The sequence below is a fragment of the Pteropus vampyrus genome, unplaced genomic scaffold, assembly GCF_000151845.1.
Source record: "Pteropus vampyrus isolate Shadow unplaced genomic scaffold, Pvam_2.0 Scaffold73, whole genome shotgun sequence".
In the NCBI taxonomy this organism is placed as follows: domain Eukaryota; kingdom Metazoa; phylum Chordata; class Mammalia; order Chiroptera; family Pteropodidae; genus Pteropus; species Pteropus vampyrus.
In genome coordinates this window covers 2,883,402-2,905,182 of record NW_011888854.1, presented here as the reverse complement: position 1 = coordinate 2,905,182, position 21,781 = coordinate 2,883,402, and positions in this window count along the sequence as shown.

The window sequence follows — 21,781 nt, the reverse complement described above, 5'->3', positions numbered from 1 at the left end:
AAGTCCAAGAAAGTTTGTATCCAGTTTAAAGCTAACATTAAATTGAGACGATTTTAACATTGCATATATGCGTATGTGTGTGTTTGTGTATGTATATACATGTGTGTATGTGTTTGTAAGCATACGCATATATGTTTTGAAAATAATTTAAGATTTAAGATGTCATCAGATGAATCCACTTTGTTCCTCATTACTGTACAAACCCACCTGGGACAGGCAGGCACATGCTTTGTTTTTGTTTGTTTGTTTGTTTTTAATGGAGGAATATATTTTTATTTTAAGTTCACCTCTAAGCAGTGAAACCCTTTCTATCACAATACAAGGAAGACTTCTCCCATATTGGCAACTATTTTTATAGGGTTGGCAGGTTTCAATGGATCTGAACATGAATAAAATCCAGCTACTCCACAGGATGAAAAGCTCACAAACTTCCTCTTTTTAAGATGAAGTAGAAAATAACTGTCAGATGTTAAGAAAGCCAAAGAGTGATTTAATATTCTATCGACAAAGGAGGCTTGACCCTTATTTGCACCATTGAAATCTTAATATAACAAAGTTATATAATGGGACAGTCAGAATTTAGAGGCAAATAAAATTCCTTGGCAGACTAAGGACTTTTGCCATCTGTATCTCAAAGCAGAAGGAAACATGCTTTTCATCGAGGCTATGTAATAAGCATACTGAAGTCAAAGGTGTATCTATATATCCCAAGATAAGTAAAAATGAAAAGAAATGCCACAGGGCTCATGTTCTCATAAAACTGCCTATATTTGGAGACATTCCACTCCCTATGGACTGCTAATGATTAGAACAGCAGGAGATGGAGTCGAAGAGACTGTAAAATAAATAGAAAAGCATGATTTTAAGGGAAACTCTCAACACTCAGTAGAATGATATAGATTTACACAGATTTCAATGTATATCAACCAGTATGACATATATTTAGACCATAGCAGCATGATAAAATAGAATTCATCTGAGAGAGTGGCACACAATAGCTACATTTTCTATCATTTTTCTTTTGAAAGAGACGGGATTATACTTATAAAGCACGTGAAATTATTTCAAAGAAGTATATGTATGCTAGGAATGAGAACTAATACTGAAAAGCAACCATTGGTAGGAGCATGTGCAGAAGATAGCTTACTGCTTAGTGGTTAACACTAGTCTGATAAGTTTAGTCTTATTTTGAATAAATTTTCATTAAATTGAGTATTATATGGAGAATATCATAATGTCTAAGAATTAATTAAAAATTTGCTCATAGCCTTATACTAGAAGGCAAAATAGGGCAATTGTCAGTGTATGTATCGGAAGGCACTATATTAATCTAGATATTGCATTTTTAAATTTCCCTCACAATTTACCAGTTCTTTACTATATGTTCATCCTTTTGTATAAATAGGGTAAAAAGATCTATATTCTCACTTTTTTTCCCCACTTCCCTTGCCTATCTCATTCCCTTGCCTTCGAGATACAGCCTTCATCATTGGCCTAGATCTAGTAGAAGTGTTTGGAATCACTCAGACCATTTTTAAAGAATAAATTCTGAGATATAAGGTTGGAACTTACCCCTTACAAACAGATAAATCTGATTCTCATGGTTTTAAAGCAATAAAACTGTGTATTCTAAAACAGTATTAGCTTAACTGGAAATAAATATTTTCTTAGGCATGAACTTTCAAAAAGTCAACCATAGTCAAATCTATTGTAGACAAATAATAAAAAAAACTTCCTGATCTGGTTCTTTGTTCTTGTCCTGCTCACATCGCCCTTCCTTCTCTTACCTAACATTGATGTTTACATGCAAACAAAGAAGAAAGTACACTTGCCTAAGCAAGTTGTCCTCTAAAGACCCCTATGCCTCACCTCGAAAAGTTCTCAAAGAGAAAGAAAATGCACTGCATTCGACTAAAGTACAAAACAACAGGAATAACTTTTGAAAGAATAATAAATGTAAATAATTTTATTTGAATATGGATAAGGTAAGAATGCTCATAGGAAAGAATTTGGAAGTTGTTTAATTTAGAGCAGAGTTATTTCACTTATTTTTAAATTGGTGGTATTATTTAAAATAAGGGAATTTGGAACTTAAAAGTTCGAAACTGCTTTTAAGGAGAGATATCAAAGGAATATGAAAAAAAATCATACTTGAGTACATATTTCAGCTCTTAACCTCCTAGTTTGTCCTTGAGTATGTATTTAATGTCCTTAAATCTCATAATCTTCATCAATAACACGGTCACGGTTATATATGTATGTATAGATTTCATGAGATAATTGAAATGTCATATGTAAAATATTTGGTAAAGAGTAAATTTTCCATGTAGTCAGATACATAATAGGAAGTTTGACCAACATTAAAATAATTAGAGAGATTTTTTATCCAAAGAGCTATTAGAGTAAATCTAATTTTAAAGCCAACCCTCTTTTATCCATACTCATTAAATAGCTAAGGCCCACCATTAACCAATCTCCTAAGAAGGTGAAAATTAAGACTGGCCTCCAAGGAAGCCTGGAAAAATCAATATACAAGAAAACACAACACACCTTAAAGTGACAGAATTGCTTCCAAAAAGCAAGACTTGATTATAACCTAAATATATTACCATCTATTAAAAAAAAAAAAAGTGTCAATCAGAAAAGGGTTTAACTGGTTAAAGAAACACAGAAAAAGAACTACGAAGAGAAACATTGTCAGGAACATTTTTTTTAAAGCACCAATCATAAAGAAAATGATGGATAAAATTGGCTATGCTGCTCATCGAAACATAAGGAAAAAGAGAGCAAAGAAATCATTACATGATAGAAAATACAGTACATATAACATGTAATCAAAAATGGCCTCCTTTCAGAATTAGACTATGAGGAAAATAATACAAATTACAAAAAAGATAATCAAATTGAAAAATGGGAAAAATGGAAAAAAGAGTTGAACTGGCAGTTCACAAAAGTACATTTCTAATAAACTTACAAAATTATATTCAATTTCACTGGTTATTAGGGATATTTAAGTGAAAACTACCTTGGAATTTGATGGCACACCTATGAAATTATTCGATATCTAAAATTTTAGCCAGTACCATGTGCTAGTAAATATGTGGCAGCAATGAGAACTCATAAACTTCTGATTAGAGGTACATTGCTACCATCATTTTGAAAAACTGCCATCAACTAGCAAGCATATATCACATAAAACTGCAGAGTTATACTAGCATAAATATACAAAAATGCTCATAACACCAGTGTTTGCAACAGCAAATAAAAAAGAATATAACAAACACATGCAATAAAAGTAAAATCCATAACTAAGTTGTAAAGAAAACAAATTAACACTAGGTACCGTTGATGGAATATAACATTCTTAGAAATAGATTAATTAAAAGAAACAACAAAATATATAATATTTAATTTATATGAAATTCAAAAACATTTAAATGATTTTGCTAGATGAGTAGCAAAATTTTAAAGAAAAGTAAGAAAGTGATTCCTATAAAACCAGGATAATTTTGGTGAATAGGGATAGAAAGATGATCATTAAAGAAAACTGCATTTTCAGAGTTCTGGGATGTTCTATGTCTTGAGATGGATCATAGCTACTCAGGTGATCCCTTTATAATTATTAATATTGTACATTATGTGTTATGTATTTTTATATACTTTTATTATATTTCACAATTTTAACATTTTTTTTTTAAATGCAGCTATGCCTGTTATAGTGGGTTGAATAGAAGCCTCTCAAAAGATATGTCCATCCAGAACCTCAGAATGTGATCTCATCTGGGATAAGGGTTTTTTGCAAATGTAATTAAGATAAGATCTCTAAGACCATCCTGTATTAAGGTGGGTCTTAAGTGCAATGACAAGTTCCCTGAGAAGAGACAAAAAAGGGGACACAGACCCAGGGAAGAAGGTCTGTGAGAAGATTGAGGTGGCAACTAGAGTTACGTTGGCATATGCATCTACCAGAAGCTGAAAGACACAAGGAATAATTATTCCCTAGAGCCTTTGGAGAGAGCCAACACCTTAATGTTGAACATCTAGCTTTCACAACTAAGAGAACAAATTTCTGTTGGCATAAAGCACCACCTCTCCGTTAATTTGTTACAGCATCACAATAAAACTAATACACACATTCTACACACAATATTGTGCACTGAGTCCTTCACATTTGGGCTGTGAAATTGGCCTTGGTTACAATTCTGACTCAGACCTTTACAAGCCTTGCACAATGTGTAATACTTTTTAACCTCAGTTTTCTGATGTATAGAATAAGAATAATAATATCAACCCGAAAATGTTGCAGTAAATGGTAAATAAATGCACTCAAAAACCGCAATACACTGGCACATATTAAGGGCTCAGATAACAACATTAATTCTTTTTCTCACAATGAATCACAAATAACAGACTATTTTTCAGGTAAGACCATTATGTAAGCAGACAAATGCACTAAATAATATCAGCGATACTATAAAATTAAATTAAATTAACTTGCCTTTGTCTCATTTCAAGAATACCAGGTAACTGGTCCCAGCAGGGGCTTTTGAGAGGGGCTTCTCCAGTTACAAAGATCTTTACAGCTTCGGTCTCTATTATTTTTCACTCTGCCTAAACACACCCTGCTGGTATATATTAGTCATATGCTGTTGGTCAATGAGAAATGATACTAGAGAAACAGAAACATCAATCTGTTCAAATAACCAAGTTCCTAAGGCACACTCTGAACCATAAAAAATCCACTTAAATGAAACTTTTTGAGAAACAAATTTTTGCTCCTTCACCCAGAAGAAGCCATATCCTTCTTCTTGTCTTACCTGAACCTCTAGTATAATAGCATGGTTCTGAAGAATAAAATCACCTAAAAATGTACTCACCAACTACAGAGAAGTTCATATCTTTTTCATATAAACAAAATCATCTCTAATTAAAACATGACCATAGTTATTACATTTGTACTTTATTTAAAATTTTAAATGATGAGAGACCTAGCAAAATGAGAAAGAATGAATTGTAAAACCTAAACACCAATTCTCTTTTAGGTAATATTTATAGTTGAATGAATAATAGTATTAATAGTATTCCTTTTACTTAGCATGTGATGATCGGCTTCTGCTTTGCAAACAATTAGAATATGTACCTTTGGCATCTGATCCAGTTTCTTGGTAAAATTGTTTTGAAATTTGTCATTATTAAACATTTTTTTTCTTTTTTTTCACTAAAAGCTGACATGTATATTTCCCATTCTTACTAAAACTTTCTACTCACTTTCACTGAGCTCTTTAACCTCTTAACTTAAAAAAAAAAAAAATGTTGGTTGGTGATTAAGAGCTGAGATCCTTCCTAATTAAAAAGAGATAGTAAGGTAGATTGTGATTTTGAGTTGACATAGGGCCTTAGGGTAAAAGTCACAGCTCTAATATTTAGCAACTCTGTGTCTCAATTTAAGTTATTTAATCTTTCAGGCCTAAATTTATTCACTAACAAAATGATGATAATAATACCTATAGCAAAGGGTTAGTACATGTAAAAACATTCTGTACAGCATCAATAGATAGCATCACAATACATACATACTGGTCATCCGGCTTATCATGTCCTCCATTTTTGACTCATCTTTTTCTGGATGACTTCACTTTACTCTCCCACAAACCCTAAACTTTTGGACTACTGCCCTATCTCTCTGACCTGTCGTCCAAGATTCTTGAAGGATCTGTCTTCATTTTTCTTTGATTCCTCATCTGCCATTCATTGCTCCATTCACAAAAATCTGTCTTAAATATAAAGTTTTTAAGATACATGCCGTGATTCAAACATATCTACATTTCAAATGCAATCTATACACCAGTGACTTAATTTTAAACTGCAAGATATGTCTTCCATTCCCTTGTTGTCATTTAAGTATAAAAAGCCAAAAAAAATGCCATTTTTTAGCCTGCCGTGTTACCATACAGAATATAGACCACATTCCCATGTCTTCCTGGTAGCTCGATAAGACTAAATCTTGGTGAAAGATATGCAAACAGAATGGTTTGGATCGTGATGGGGCATTTACACCAGAAAGTCTGAAGTGTGAGCCACCGAGAGAAATGTCACACCTTGGACCAGCAGTGTTCATCTGGAAGGAGCCTGGATGAGTCTGCTGCTGCTAGCTGCAGCATGACTTCCGCAGGAGTGAAACTTCTGTCTTGCACAAGCACCTGTGACTTGGGAGTATTTCTGTTCTATGTAGCCAAGCTAACCAATCACTGCTACATACTTGAACCAGACCTCTCTGATGAGCTCCAGGCCTATATTATAGGCTACTATTTAATATTTCAAAAGAACCTCAAGGTGAATGTCTCTGGTACCAAATTCAACATCTGTCTCCCCAAAAACATTTTCCTATACTCCGTATCTCAATTAACCGTGCCAGCATCTGCCCACTTATTTAAAACCTACATTATCCGAGAGGCTTCCTCTCTCATTTGTAATATGAAATATTCAACACTATCACAACTAAATAACTCCTGAATTCATCTTCTTGAGTTTACCCCCATTGCAATACTATGTTTTTTTTTTAGCTCTACATTAACTACAGAAATTTTATGTTACATACAACATGCTTACTTTGTTCTCCATCATTAATAGATACACATAGTTTAAAACTAAGAGATCAGGAAATAGAAATATCAATAAGCCATTTAGATATGAAGGTGTAAATATCAAAAGAAAAAGCTTACAAATTTCAAATACTGTACTTGGTCTTGGTAATTGGGTGCCTTGGATGGGGAGGGTATGAGCAGAAAAATCTTTTTTTTTTTTTTTTTTGGTACACTGTACTATTTGGAGAAAATGTATTCTAATTTCTTTACATTGAAAAAAATTAAAAATAGTTATTTTAAAGAAACTAGAACAACTTAAAAAAAGTCAAGATCTAAAACAACCAAATATTTCTTATGACGATAAATGCTATAATCTGAGTCGAAACTATCATATCAAAGCGATTGAAAAATAATGCTTTGAATATTTTCAAATACTTTAAAAACTTTGAAAACTTTGACTTCTAAGTATGTACACTTTTTTAACAGTATTTATTTATTTAGCATGCTCTCTTTTTCACTATGTCAACAAAGTTTAATGCTATACTCAAATTTTCAGAAATTCTAAATTAATCAAGTATGAATTAATGTATGATAGATATTATCATACATTTTGCTAAGCAGAAAAATCCCAAATACTGAAAAGCAGCAAAACTTAAAAAAATTCCCACGTAAGCCAATATTTTACAACATAAAAAAAATTACTATAAGATAAAAGAAAAACAGTCTTCATTACTGAAATTGAGGTAGGAAATGAATAAACAAAATGTTCTCCCATTCCATTACTTGTACATTATCAGGAGACTTCAATTCTGCAGGTTTATATTCCCGTCACGTGTTAATTTTAAGACAACTTACTCTGCTTTTTTTTACTAAAGTGAGAAGGAAATGAAAACATTTCTGGGACTGACCTGGTGCAATGCATTTGTAAAGGTGAAACCTTAAAGTGAAATCACACGGGGCACAGGAAATCAAATGAGCTTAAGGATTTAACTCTAACCAGGAAATAAGAGTTATTCATTTTTTTTTTTTTGCAAAATCACAACAGTCTCTGAGGAGTCTAATTAATGAATAAAATTCTTGTTCTTTTACAATAGACCTTTAAACTATTTCTACTCAGCAGTCTCAAAATGATTTCACTAGGAGGTAACAGAGTTATTGAGCCGAAGTGGCAGCTGCTGTTTTTCTTAGTTTTTTTTTTATTCCATAAAAAGATTGGTGACTTACATTTGCCTTCAAAATACTCCTCTACTGGCAACTCCCCTCTGCTTTGTTTCTCACCAAAAAGTTTAATCCAATTTAGAGTATTCAAAGGGGAAAGAATCAGGTTCTTTTTTCAAAAGTGATTAAAAACATGATGCTTTTATTCACTTGCTTCTAAATTAGGACTGCCCTTTCAAATAAATATTAAGCTGAAACAGATAAAGTTCATCTGAGTAAATACTACAATTATCTGGAGGAAGGAAGGATCTATATGTAAGTCAAGCTCTCCATGCCTGTGGTTTAGCAATATCCACAGGAAAGAGAGATTAAGCAGCTCTCAAACTGCGTTTTGAACTGTTCAATAGATGTCAACATATTAAATCCCTTACTCTTAAAGATCAATGAGATTGTTTCCATATTTGAAAATTTCTTTACCATAAAAATATATCCAGTGCCTTCCTCGTAACAAAGCAGGATTGATATCGACCCTAGATTTGACCATAGATTTAGAGCCTTCAACAAGATATTACCCAGACAAAGGTATGTAGTTTGGGAATATTTTTAGTGAGTCATTTTAGAGTGAACAAAACTAAATCAAATGAGTGGGGAGACATGTGGAAATGTGGAAAATCCTCTCATTCAATTAACTAAGGACAAACTCCTTCAGACTTTTCACAACTAAAGATTCTTCTGAGGATACAAGTAGGCTAATTATATAGGTGCTTTTGCGCTTCTTAATTACTCTAATTTCTCCCAGAAAGGTATATAAAATTTAATGATTGTTCTATAGAAGCTAAGATATAAAACTACAGAAACTAAAATGCAGTTCAACGTTATATGATAAAATTAAGAAACAAGACATCCACAGGTAAGTATATATAACTCTATATATGTTGTACTATGGTAGAGCTCATTATATGTAGATGAAAGAATGATTTAAACATGATTCTTTAAATATTTAGCAGGATTATAAATATATTTATTAATTGCATTCAAATCTTTAAATTATAAGAAAGTCCTTATAGAAACGAAATAGGTTTGCAGAAAATCAGGCATGGCAAATAAGTCAGCTAAATATATACAGAGCCATTAAAAAAGTAGATTGAATACAAACTGTAATGGTATTATGTATCCATCGAAGTCTAAATACACAATAAGCCATGCAAAATAATACTTATAAAACAACGAATCAAGGACTCCATGAACTTCTTAAATATATAAATGTAAAGAGATTTATTAATGTCATCTGTTATTAACTTTATATAAATGTGAACTGCCGTGTTGAAATAATTCTGAAATGTATTAAAAATGTTTCTACCTTATTAAAAGGAACATAGGCAACATTAAACCTTTTCTCTTTGTTATCATTATGAATATTACATTATAAATAGTGCTTAACTGAATTCGCCCAAGTTTGTTTTTTGCTCCCAAACCTAGTGATACTTCTACCTACATCCTCACAATCATCCACCTCTCCTTTGCTAATCTATGTACAGCTGTAACCTAAGAACTCAATTGTACTTCTCAAACTGGGTACGGAGACAGCTGTATCACTTTACTGCCTTTCACATGAAAACTTTTTTATTCAGAAAAACTTTCTTTAAGTACCTTTCTTTAAGTCCCAAACATACAGGAGTTCATTTCATATTTTTTTTGTATTGAGTAAATAAATATGTGAAGTTAGTAAGTAAATAAATAAGTAAATGACATTTTAACAGGAAAAAATCTTCCAGAGCACAAGAGTGAGCATTTTGTAATTACATATTTTGCAGAAAGGACGTGACTTTTCTAAGACCACTGCCTGACTAATTATATAACTGAATGAGTTGAGAAAAACCACATAAAGTGCGTGTAGGCTGCATGTCTATACTACTGGCAGATAACATATTCCAGAAGTGCCCATCATACTGGCATTTAGCATGTTTAAGCATTTTCATTATAACTAGAATACAAATTAGATTTTTGCAAAGGTCAGTGGAGGCAGGCTCTTAAGGCAGTCAAATTTGACAAAGTGCTTTGTTATCAGTTTTCATGTGAAACTTACTTGTTCAAATAACATTAACTACATTTTTTCTTTGCTTTCTATTTCTTTATTTTTACTATTATTTAGCTATTCCTCGTGGAAAATAAGGGACTTATTAAGGCAACCAAGAAATTCCTCTGAAGTCTCCAGCCAGGTGGAGACTTGACTTCTTAAACCAATTTTGTCTCCACTGACACATTCTTAAATACTACCTTACATTTCTGGGGGGGGAAGTAAAAGGTAACTATCAAAAAAAAAAAAAAATGGAAAGCTACTCTACATCTAGATATCTCTTTACTTTAAAAACCTTCTTGCCATTAGAATGACAGAGTTATTTTAGTGGTTCTCCCACTAATTTAGTGTTTGGGGCAAATTGCCTAGTGGGAAAACATTCAATTTAGTGGCTAATGAGAAATCTGCTTTAAAGCAACTCCTGAAGGAAAACTTAAAAAGGAAAAGCTAAAGTTGTGTTCGTTTTCTCTTCCCATGGCAAAACAACCACAGTCACTCACTAAATAACCAACTCTACTTCATGTCCGAGTCCCATAAGCCTCATGATTTCCTAGGAGAAAAAGTAATTTTAAATTAAGAGAGATCCTCTTAACCTTCTACTTTTCCTCTTCTCCATAGCACTTTTCACCTTTTAACATACTAGATTATTTACTTACCTAAGACATTCACTCGTTGTTGCACGAAAACTAAAATGAAAGTGAGAACAAGTGTTTATTTTAGTCATAAATGTTTCCCAAGCCCCTTGACCCATGGTAGGTGTTCAATATGTACTTCCTGAATGAATACATGAATCAATCAACTGACCACGATTTCTTGCCACTTTTCATTTCAAATTGAAGTTACATGGGGTATGACAAGTTATTAGCTTGGGCAGGGTGGGGTGGGGGTAGCTATATTCAATAAATTAGTTCATAAAAGTAAACAGTCTGAAATCTAGATTATCACATAGGTATATGCAAGCACCACCTCAATAAATGATTTTCCCACTACTCAGCTGTACTTATACTGCAATATCCACATCAGGAAGATGTTTATTTTTTTATTAACTCTAAGCATCTGTAGTGGGAAAGATTGAGATCTCAACTGATATATTTCTAAAAAATTTTTAGAGACGTATCCTGTGGAAATCTGGTAGCTCTAAGCGTAATATTTGTTTCAGATGAAAAAATATTCCTTTTTAACCTGCTCTCTGACTCAGAAGCTATCTAGGAGAGTAAATTATTCAAAAATAGAGAGTCTATAACTTGGGGCCCATTGTCTATCTCAACCCCAAATGGGGGACTTGGGGTAGTTCTCCTATTTTAACAGATTTTTCATGGCTTCACTTTATTTTTAAAAGGAACTTAGCTCGATACATTTAGCTAATGTCTCCTTGGGTTTTACACGTTTATGCCAATTTTAAACTCCAAACACTTGAGTGTTCAGACTTCCGAATGCTGAAGAAGTACAACTTATCAAAAACAATAAAACGTATTGGAAAGAATTTAAGAAACATTCAAGTTTAGAGAACTTATCTTACTGACCTTGAAAAAGAACAGAAAAAATATGGGGAGAAATAGTTTCTTTCTGAATTTCTTTAAGTCTTCTTATTTCCTACTAGAATTAATAATGCTTAGATATCAACTGAAGAGAATCAAATGTTCCTAAAACAATTGGACAGCATTAATGTGAGCAAGCATAACTATTTGAAAATGATAAGCCACATATGGGCCAACATTGAAAAGTAATTGAATGCATTAAAATTAATAAACAAATTGTGATGGCAAAGAGGACAAACAAAGCAAAAAGCAAATAAAATACCCAAGATGGAGAAAACAAAAACAGAAACTAAGTACTTCTTAGTACTTAGTGGTCATGTTCTGTAAGCCTCACCCTGATAATAACTGACTTGACCCTGAGAGAGTGAATCTACTCAGTTCTCAATTTTCTACTCTACACATGAGGAATTTGGATTAGATAAAAGGATTTACTTTAAAAAGTAAGTGGGTATGGTATTTCGCAAAGTTCAATATGTAAAACAAAACAACAGGAAAACTGAGAGCACCAGGGTTGGGTTTGCTTGCCTCTTCGGCTCTCACTTCTGTTCCTCCTGCCCCTACCTACACAACCCATGGGACCCCACATGTCTCAGGAGACTTTTGGATGCACTTTGTAAAGCCTGTGGAAGGAATGGTGTCGGTGGACCTCCACGATGCCTAATGTTCTTATTCTCCATGAGATCCCACCAGATGGCTATAGATCACCAACTTAAGGTTTATTCTGTTCTCTATGTCATTTATAATTGTATTATCATTTGCATGAATATAATGCTTTCACTGTAGATATCAGGCATAAGGAATAGCAACTTTGTACTTAACATTCTCAAAGATAGATCTCACACCCCAGGATAGTATGTCAAGAAAGTATTGCATTTTTACAACCTAACAACCAAAGCACATTTGATTGTAACTTTTAATACAGAAAATGTAAAGAGACAGAATGAGAAATTATCTGTCACTGGTTTAAGATGTGTTTCTAAGAGTCCTTTCAGCTTTAAAATTCTGATTTTAAAATTAAATCAACTGGTCAGTGAATATTATACCCCTTCTAATGTATCTTTATTTAATAACATTTTTTAAAACTTAACTATTTTCAGAATAAACCTGAAATTGAAAATACTTCCCAAGAGCACTCTCTTGCCTGATGGAGTTTATTTGATGGCTTTATATTAAAAACAAAATGGAGGTGGGTGTTTAGAATGGGGGCTAGAATAACAAAAAACTTAAATGTAAAATTTGGAACCAATTGAAATATCTTCTCAATACCTGCGATAAAACATGGAATTTAGCTATGTATACTGCCACCTATAATTCACTGAAATATAACACATCCTTCTCAGAGAAAAAAAAAAATTCACAAATGTTCTAAAACACAATCAAAATTCAGCAGGGATAGTGTGACCATCGACAATTTAAGACAACAGCACCATGTGAAAAAGATGTCCTTAAATACCATGACCTTAATTGTTTTCTTTATCCATTTTATTCGTAATTATTACAGTTAAAATAAAACTGTAACATTAATAGTATTTCAGCCTTTATATCTAAACCTCTTCTTTGTACACAGATAAAATTTAAGAGCATAGATATAAACAAAAGAGTTCTTGTTACAGTCTCGGATCTGAAAATCAGATCTCATGCTCCTGGATATGCTTATTTTAAACATTAAAATATTACATAAATTAGGAGAATGCTAGCTAATTCCAAACTACTATAAGGGGGAGGAAGAGGAGCATTTTTTAAAAGGGGCATTCATTTTAAAATTGTAAACAAATTTTCTCATCTCAATATAGCTTAGCTCTGACTTGCTAAGAAAAAGAACTATGATAAAGAAATTTTTAAAATAAACGAATCATGTGTTCCAGGTTGAAATCTGGTCATTCTTTGCCTTTCAGAGAGAAAATAATCATCTATATTTTAATTCTAGAAAAAATATATAGTTAATCAGAGAAAAAAATATGTACTAAAACAAGTAAATGAAGAAACAAAAGAACTTTTAGAAAAACTCTAAGGTGAATTTCAGTAAGAAATAACTACAAAATAAACAATTACTGAGTTTCGCAATCAGAGAAGATTGTCAAAGCTATCTGTGCATATCAGAAATAAATCTCTATAGACCAAAAACAAAAAACAAAATACAAAAAAAACAAAACAAAACAAAACACTCCTCACTTGCAATCTGAAAAACAGGTCACTGTTTAAGGACTTTGCAACTGAAAGAAGCCTCATCTTAGAATTTCTAGGATCTCAACACCAAAAATTGAAAATTTTTAAATCCTGTAAATGAAGAACATATTGAAAAGCTAACACTCTGAATTCCCCCAGAGTGAATGGGGATTCACATTGCAAAACAGAGAAATCCAACACTTTTAAGCCTCAGTTTGCCTTTACGGAATCTCCAAACTTCTACATACAGCTAATCTGACTGTGTGATCTACCCCGTTTCACTGATATGTTTATATTTTTTTATACCAAGAACACAGTTTTAGCTACTATACCTTTTTTTCCTTACGTGTGTACACATATGTACTTTACATCTACACTTAAACCCTTTTATTCTGGCCAATTAATCCCAGCTTTACCAGCCTGCGAAAAGCTTCACAAGATTACTCTCGATCGATCGTGCACATATAAAAGAATTATTCGCCTAATTACAGAATTAAGTATTTCCAAACTCCGTAATATCTAAGCCACAAATAATATGACCATGTCAGTTATAAAATAAGAAAGCTAGAGAATAAGAAAAAAGAACATACACTATGGTGACCAACGGCCCTTTTTGTGGACTGACATGCTTCTGTTCCAGGAGACTGAAGAAGTGAGAATGAGAAGCAGGACGGTTCTGGTCTGAAATCCGAGACATTGCTTTGAATCTACCAAGTCAATTGGCATTTCTTTTTAACCTTCAAACTTGCTTCTAAAGTTTATCTGCTGATTCTACCGAAGGCAGCGAGAGTCCTACCATGTCAGCCCTGTTGACTCTTAACGTGTAACATTCTAACCACGGAGGATTCCTTCCTAGCTTGTCATCGTCACCTTATAAAAAGAATAAAACGCAATACTGGCCATGGTACACTTGACCCTCGAACAGCACGGGTTTGAACTGTGAGGATCCACTTATATATTTCAATAAATATACAGTCTGCCTTCCATATCCCTGGGTTCGCATGCAGGGATCAACCAGCTGAGGCAGCTGGCAATCCTCAGATGCAGAGGGCCAGCTGTTTTGTATTGTTCTGCACCATTTTACCAAAGGGACTTGAGCATCTGTGGATTTGGGTATCTGTGGAGGTCCTCGCACTAACCCCCCATGGATACCAAAGAAAGGCTGTACTTACTTTATCCACATTTATGCAATCAACATAGTATATATGATATAAAATGAAAATCAGAAAATGAAGAAAATCATGAGCCGATAGATCCCTTCTGAGTCGTAGTATTTTGGAGAGAGAAGGAACGCATTTCATCAGTCATGAGAGATAAAGTGTTTTGAACACACTTGTAATATACAGTAGATCTTCCATCTTAGGTAAGCTTTCTTTGAAATAACCAATTTAAAAAGACTGTTCTCGAATACAGATTACTAAAATATAGCTTGTGGAACTGAGTATAATAGAAATATCTTTTAACACGAATAATAGTAGAAAATTTAAAAGGTCACAGATTCATTCCTCTGGTCAGTACATCTTTATTAAATACAGGTGACCCAGCCAACGAATTCACCAGAAATGTGACCATTCAGCTGAATGGTTATTAGACTCCTTGGACTTAAGCAATATTTCTCTCACTAATTCAGTTCGGCAGAAAAACATATGCTCTCGTTAAATTAGATACTTGTTTAGGTATCTGACTAGGCAAGGTTAAAAAAATATTTAGAGAAAATCAGCAATCAGCATTTCAACATTAAATTAACAGCAGCAGCCAAGGTTCTCAAATAGATATGCTAATGAACAAGCAATAATATTGGTTTTTATCATAATTCTAAGGAGGAACAACGGCTATTAGCTGAAGCCACAGCAAAAGCATCGCTCAGGTGTGAACGCTGAAAGAGAATCCCACCCATCTCTGCTGACCTTAAAACTGGCCAAGTTCTGGGAGGTGGGATGGGAAGGAATAAATCAAATGAAACAAAATTGAAACCACCTCGCATCATAGATTTAAGGAATCGGGTCCAAAGTCAGGATATTAGCCCAGGATTAAAAAGATTAATTTGCTGTTTTTATGATCCCTATAGGAAAGCTCTTTGCTATCACGGCTGTCACTTCTGTACTGTCCCTCTACCTTGCTTCGCATAGTTCTTTCTACTAATCTATGTCACTGTTGCCTTAAAATCATAACAAAAATTGCCCTTCTCTAGAAATGTTTTGCTCAATTAATCAATTTTATTCTACTCTCTACTCCCCACAAACTCAGCATTCATAGTCATTATATGTTTTGTTTATCCGCACTGCTTAATGAAGTTATTTAAGCCTTTCTATGCATATTCTTTATCAATTTGACTACAAATCCTTGTGAAAGATGTCCATAATTTACATTTATTTTCCATTCTCTCAGTATTCCCGTGGCTGTGCTCCAATCGCACCAGCACCCATGCATGTTTTTGCTTCTAAAATTATAAGAAGTTACTAAAGAGAATACTAATAATGACAATATTAGGCAGAAAAATGACAAGGAGGAGAATGTTGAAGAGAAAGTCAAATATAATTGAGGTCTGAGGCTCAGATTAGGTCATTCTAATAAATTCATTCTATTTTAAGGGACTGATTTTTACTCATTTAATTTTGAGAATTTTAGTATTCATCGTCATGAATAGAACAGTAGGTATTAAGACTTTACATCAAGGAACTGAAAGAAAAATAAGTGAATCTATCAAATCAGAGTCCTTTAATCCTAAAATTTGGATAAATATAAAAATAGGAAAAACAGGATCTTATGATGAAAGAACCATGTTTTATCAAAATGATTTTAAAAGCTTATCTACGTATCAGTTCTTTCATATAAATTTAAATTTACAGAACATTTAAACTTATCTGGATGAAAGTAAATACAAGTTTTAATACAAAACATGATTGCGAAAAAGGCTCATTATTGATTTTTCTGTTTTGAAAGATTCATTAAAATTTAGTCTTCTTTATTATTTGCATCTTGTCTACAAAATTATAATTTCCTGCAAAATAGGAACAATGTAAAATTGCTTTTGCACTTCAAATTAAGTAGTTTGTGTTTCATAAAGGAAGTAAAACCATCAGGAAAATCAATGTCAAATTATTTTCAATAAATATGTATTTTAAGTACTACTTCACTCAAAACTTCTTGCTATAGTAATAGTTAACATTAACTAAGAGTCTATGGGCCTTAAAGGTCACATATATTATTTCAGTTTAAGTTCCACAAGGTCAATACATCATTATACTTTAACAGATGTTTAAAATGTTTGACACACTTTAGTAGAATTTCAAAGGAGCTAAATAATTTATCTGAGTTCAAATATTTGGAGAAGCAGAGATTTGGGCCTAATTTGTTTAATTCTCAAGTTTATGTTCTTCACAATTTATCATTCTCTCCACATTGGGGACTTTCAGAAATGAGTAAGATATAGAACCTACCCTACAAGGCCCATGTTACACATACGCTGAATTACTTAGTATACTGTACTTCTAAAGGAAATATTCTATTCTTCTGATAGAGCTTATTACCAAACAACCATACATATTTTACTAACTTTGTAATATTCTTCCTTTGATTATTCCTTTGCATATTTAAAATTATTTTAAGTTGTTTCTTTCCATTTGTTCCTGGCACAAGAATGTCAAATAAATTTAACAGTTTAATTTTCAGAAATTTCAAATTATCACAATCTTTTCTGAGCAACATCGAAGAAATTAGTATAAGGCGATAGTTAAAACTTAGCTTAATTAAACACTTTCCTTTTTAAATGCCATTTCAGAAATATATGCAAAATGAACACTACATTTGCCTTGCCTAAAATGGGTATACTTCTTCTTTCCGCTCCCTCAGCTTTTAACCTCTGATGAACTAAGTGAACAAGGCAACACTTTCTGACACCACCGATCAACATGGTGTTTCTCATGAAAAGATGAAGCAGAAGTGTCTTCCTTTAGGATGTGTACTAGCCATTTTAACTAGGATAAAACCAGAACTCCGGTCAGTACATAAATTGGATGAACACCACCTCTAAATTACTTTTATTTATTTTTTTTTTTGCTTACTTTAGCTCCTAAGTAAATGCAACTCAGATAGACCAGAGAAATGAACCTTGACATGAGTATCATAAGGCTTAAATTTAAATCTTGTAATAATTTAGTGAGTTACTTAAATTCTGAACAATCTTAATATCCTTATATATAATGATGGCAGGATAATATCTATAGACATGGAACGAAATATTACAACTTATGTAAAAACTCTTGGCACACACTGGTTGGTTACAACCATCAGTCACTTTCACCAAAAAAAAAAAAAAAACCAAAAACAAAAACCAGGCAATTTCAATAAAATAAAACATTTTACAGTATAACATTGTCAGGAACATTTAAATAAGACATCATGGAAATCAAGTTTCTAATACAAAGAATTATATGAACCAGGCAGTTATACTAATTTAGAGAAAGACTTTTTTTTTTATTGAAGTATCTATTTAAGTTCTGTTTAGTATTGTAATTCTAATTGCTAATATAATTTCCAAGCTATGTTTGATATTCTTTCCATGGTGTCTGTTTCCAATAACGTTTTTAAACTCTTCAGAAAATAATGGTATAATTTGTAACTGTAATCACAATTTGGATGATCTCATTTTGCATTTATAAAGTCAAGGGGCTTCCCCTTAACAATTTATACTTGCCAGAAAAAAAACACTAGTATTAAGCCGACTACATCACCATCAAATAAGACGTAAACCCAATGGGGAAGAAGAAGACAGTTCTAGATCCTTTTCCTCTTACTAATATAAACTTAATCCCGGCTTACAATTAATTTTTGAAATTGTTCTATATCCACCGTAATGTTTAAAGCTTCGTTTCTACCTCTGGGCCTCATCAGTAAAACCCACACATCAACCCTGTTAGCAAAACAACTGGCTTTTCAAATGTGATGTCTTGTAGTTCTTATTTACAATCCTCATCACATCGAACTCAGTAATCTTTCAGTAAGAGTGATTATTAATGCTGTCAAAAGCAGAAGCTGGGATTCAATATTTTTTTTCTTTTCTTTTTTATTTTTAATAAAACTGGATAATTAAGATTGAGCCTACTAATGCGACTCTAGAGCCTCTGGGTAATCAGAAGAGTCCTATGATTGAGTATTAATACAGCAAAGACCCTGTCTTTACTTAAAATTCTATGCGTACTCCAAAATACTTATACAAGCCACAAATGGTTAAATAAAAGTGATAGGAATAGTCACTCATCATAATACAGAGTTAATTAGATATTTCGTTAATTTTTCAGACTCAAAATATAAGTACCACATAAAATTTTATCTGATTGACTTATCTTCTGTAATTTAAGACAGCCATAAGATCTCTTACGTCCACTAAAGCGTATGACCTTTTTACTAACTCGGCTGTGTCTTTAACACACTAAGAAACTGAACAATGTTTTGAAGAAAAAAAAGAAAGAAAGAAAGAAATAAAAGGATAAAACAAATCTGACGAGGATAAGAGACATTTTGGAGAAATCAGATGGTTCAAGATTCAAAGTAATGAAAGAAAAAGGTAAGATGAGGTAATGTGTTTTGATTTTTCAGAAAAAGGTCATGATGTAATGAAGATTATCATTCTTAATCAGATCTATTTACTTGCATTCTGAAGAAAGGTGTAGAACAAAATATAAATTTCCAAAGGACTATTTATTTATCACCAAAAGACACAATATGTGAAGGAGCTGACAAGAATGTTAGGATGTTTGATGTTCATCACCACCGCCAACCCATATTCAGGAAAAAATATATATTTGGCCTAATTTAAAAATATATATATATATATTTGGCCTAATTTAAAAATATTCCTGGACCTCTTATTGATCAATATCTCTATAGAAAGAATGAGAGTATAGCATCTGAAGTGAAACAGTACTATTAGAAAATGATACCATGAGCATTAGGATGTATAATTCATGTTGCTTTCATTTGCTCAGACCATTGTAAAAATCCATAAATCACTTTCTTGTTCATGTATTGCTTAAGTGCAATTTGTCATTTTGCATTAGAGGGCTGCTGCAGCTCATCGGTGCTTTTAATTCACTGTTTAGAGTTTAACAAAACTCTGGCCCCGTCTGATCACTGAAAAGACACTGAAATGTGAAGCCACACCAATATTAACTAGGTTAAACAAAAGGAAGAACACTTCTACTTGGCATATCAAATAATGCTTAATGGAATCTCTAGTATTTTCAGTGCCCGAAAACATGGATTAGTTCTCCGTTGTGTTCAAAGCATTAGAACACAGCAACTAAAGAGTTACCTGAATGATTGTAATAGCATAGGCTATATATATTTTTTCCATGAAACTCTAGTCAACATTCACTCCTTACTGTGGATGAACAAAAGCTAACACGGAGTCTGTGGCATTGGTCCCTCCTCTCTGCCTTCACACCTCTTAGGTTACACTTCTACAAATAAACCTACCACCTCCTGGCCGCCCTTAAGAGATGCAGTGCTGTCCAGGTCCTTTGCGTCTGCTCTCTGCACTCTCCTTGCTGGCAATGACAAGTGCCAGAAACCATCTAGCTCGATCCTGGATGAGCCTGGCCTTTGAAAGACTCCTTATTGACAGTTTTAATTTTTTGTCTTCCATTTCTTATAAAAAAAAAAAAAATCTCAAAGCTCTGGGCACACTGCAATAATAAGAGGATTTAGAAACAAATTGCTTTCAAGTCAAGTTAAATCACTGCAAACACTCATTTATCCAAACGCTGGTTAACAAACTTGTTTCCCTCCCGCCCTTTCGAGAAAAGGGCAGGGAAGAAAGCAACCCCATTACCTAGTTTGGAATTTTGGAAGCAGGTATGGAAAACGCATTCCTGGGCCCTTAGCGCCCCACTCTTTCTGCTGCACCTAGAGCCCAATGAAACAGACGAATGCGCATTATCCCTCTTACACCAATCAGAACTTTTATGAAAATTGATTTTGAGAATCTCTCTCCAAATTACAAGTACTTTCCTCTTCTGTTTTAGGATGCAATTTGTTTGGGGCCAGTCGGTTGGCTCTCCTGGAGAGGGCAGGGCAGGGCAGGGCAGCGCGGAGGGTTTCGTTCGCTAGGGATGGCTCCCGCCTTCCGGTTCCAGAGATGGGGGTGCCCCAGCGATTCAGTACTGCACGATATTCTGCATTTCAAAGAGGTCGGTAGCCTTTGCCACCGAGGTTGTTATTTACATATTTGTCTTCTGGAAAATCGGGGGTCCACCAAAGAGAGGGTGCGAAAGAAAAGGAGAAGGGGGGAAAATCGGCTTGATTGACACAACAAGGGAGAAAATAAACCAGTTACACATAAGAGGCACTTTTAAAAAGGTAATCGTAAAGGGTTGTTTTGTTTCGTTTTGTAAGGAGGTGGGCTGTTTAATGGTTCCAGATGTAGAAGGCAAAGAAGGCTATCAATGTCAATATCTGAATTTTGGTCCCCAACAAAACGCTACAGCAATTGTCCTTGGCTGGAGCTACCTGGAGGGAGGCGGACTGCCGGGCTCGAGGCCATCCTCCCCGGCAGAAGACCCCGCTGGCACCCCGCCGGTCCCGGGGCGCCTCAGAGACTACAGGTCGGAGAGGCGAGACCTCTAGAGGACCCGGGTCGGCGTCGCCGGAGCGGACACAGGCCTCTGCGACCCGAGAAATCCTGCAGAGCCCCCAACAGGCGAGCCCTGCCGACCGAGAGCTGCAAGCAAAATTTTCTGGCTTGCCCTATGCTGCTTTCGCCGCTAGGAGGCGCCTGTAACCCACGTTTGCGGAGAGAAGTTCCCGTTCAAACAGAACCGCTACAAAAAAAAAAAAAAGGATTGTAAGCTGACAAGGTTCTTGCAGTCTGTGAGGTCAACCAAGGGTTGCCTAGAAAAAAAAAAAAAAAAAAAGGCAGCTCAAGTGTTACAGTGGCTGTAGTGATTATTTACAGGCAAATCTGACCATCTCTCCACGCTCTCATCTCCACCTCTGGAAGGTCTCCGGCTCTCAGCGGACGCCCCAAATCAGCTCAAACTTCATCTGCATTTTGAGAGCACAAACCTCCAATATCTGGATCTGCATTGTCATTCAGCCGCATGGCTCTCACACGCAAACACGCACGCACACACGCGCATACACACAAGTGTTTCCATACGTACAAATGAAAACATTAGAAAATTACCGTCATTAAAAAATAACGTTCCAGGATTCTGACGGGTCAGCTTGAAGACCTCAAACATGTCATTTCGATCGTG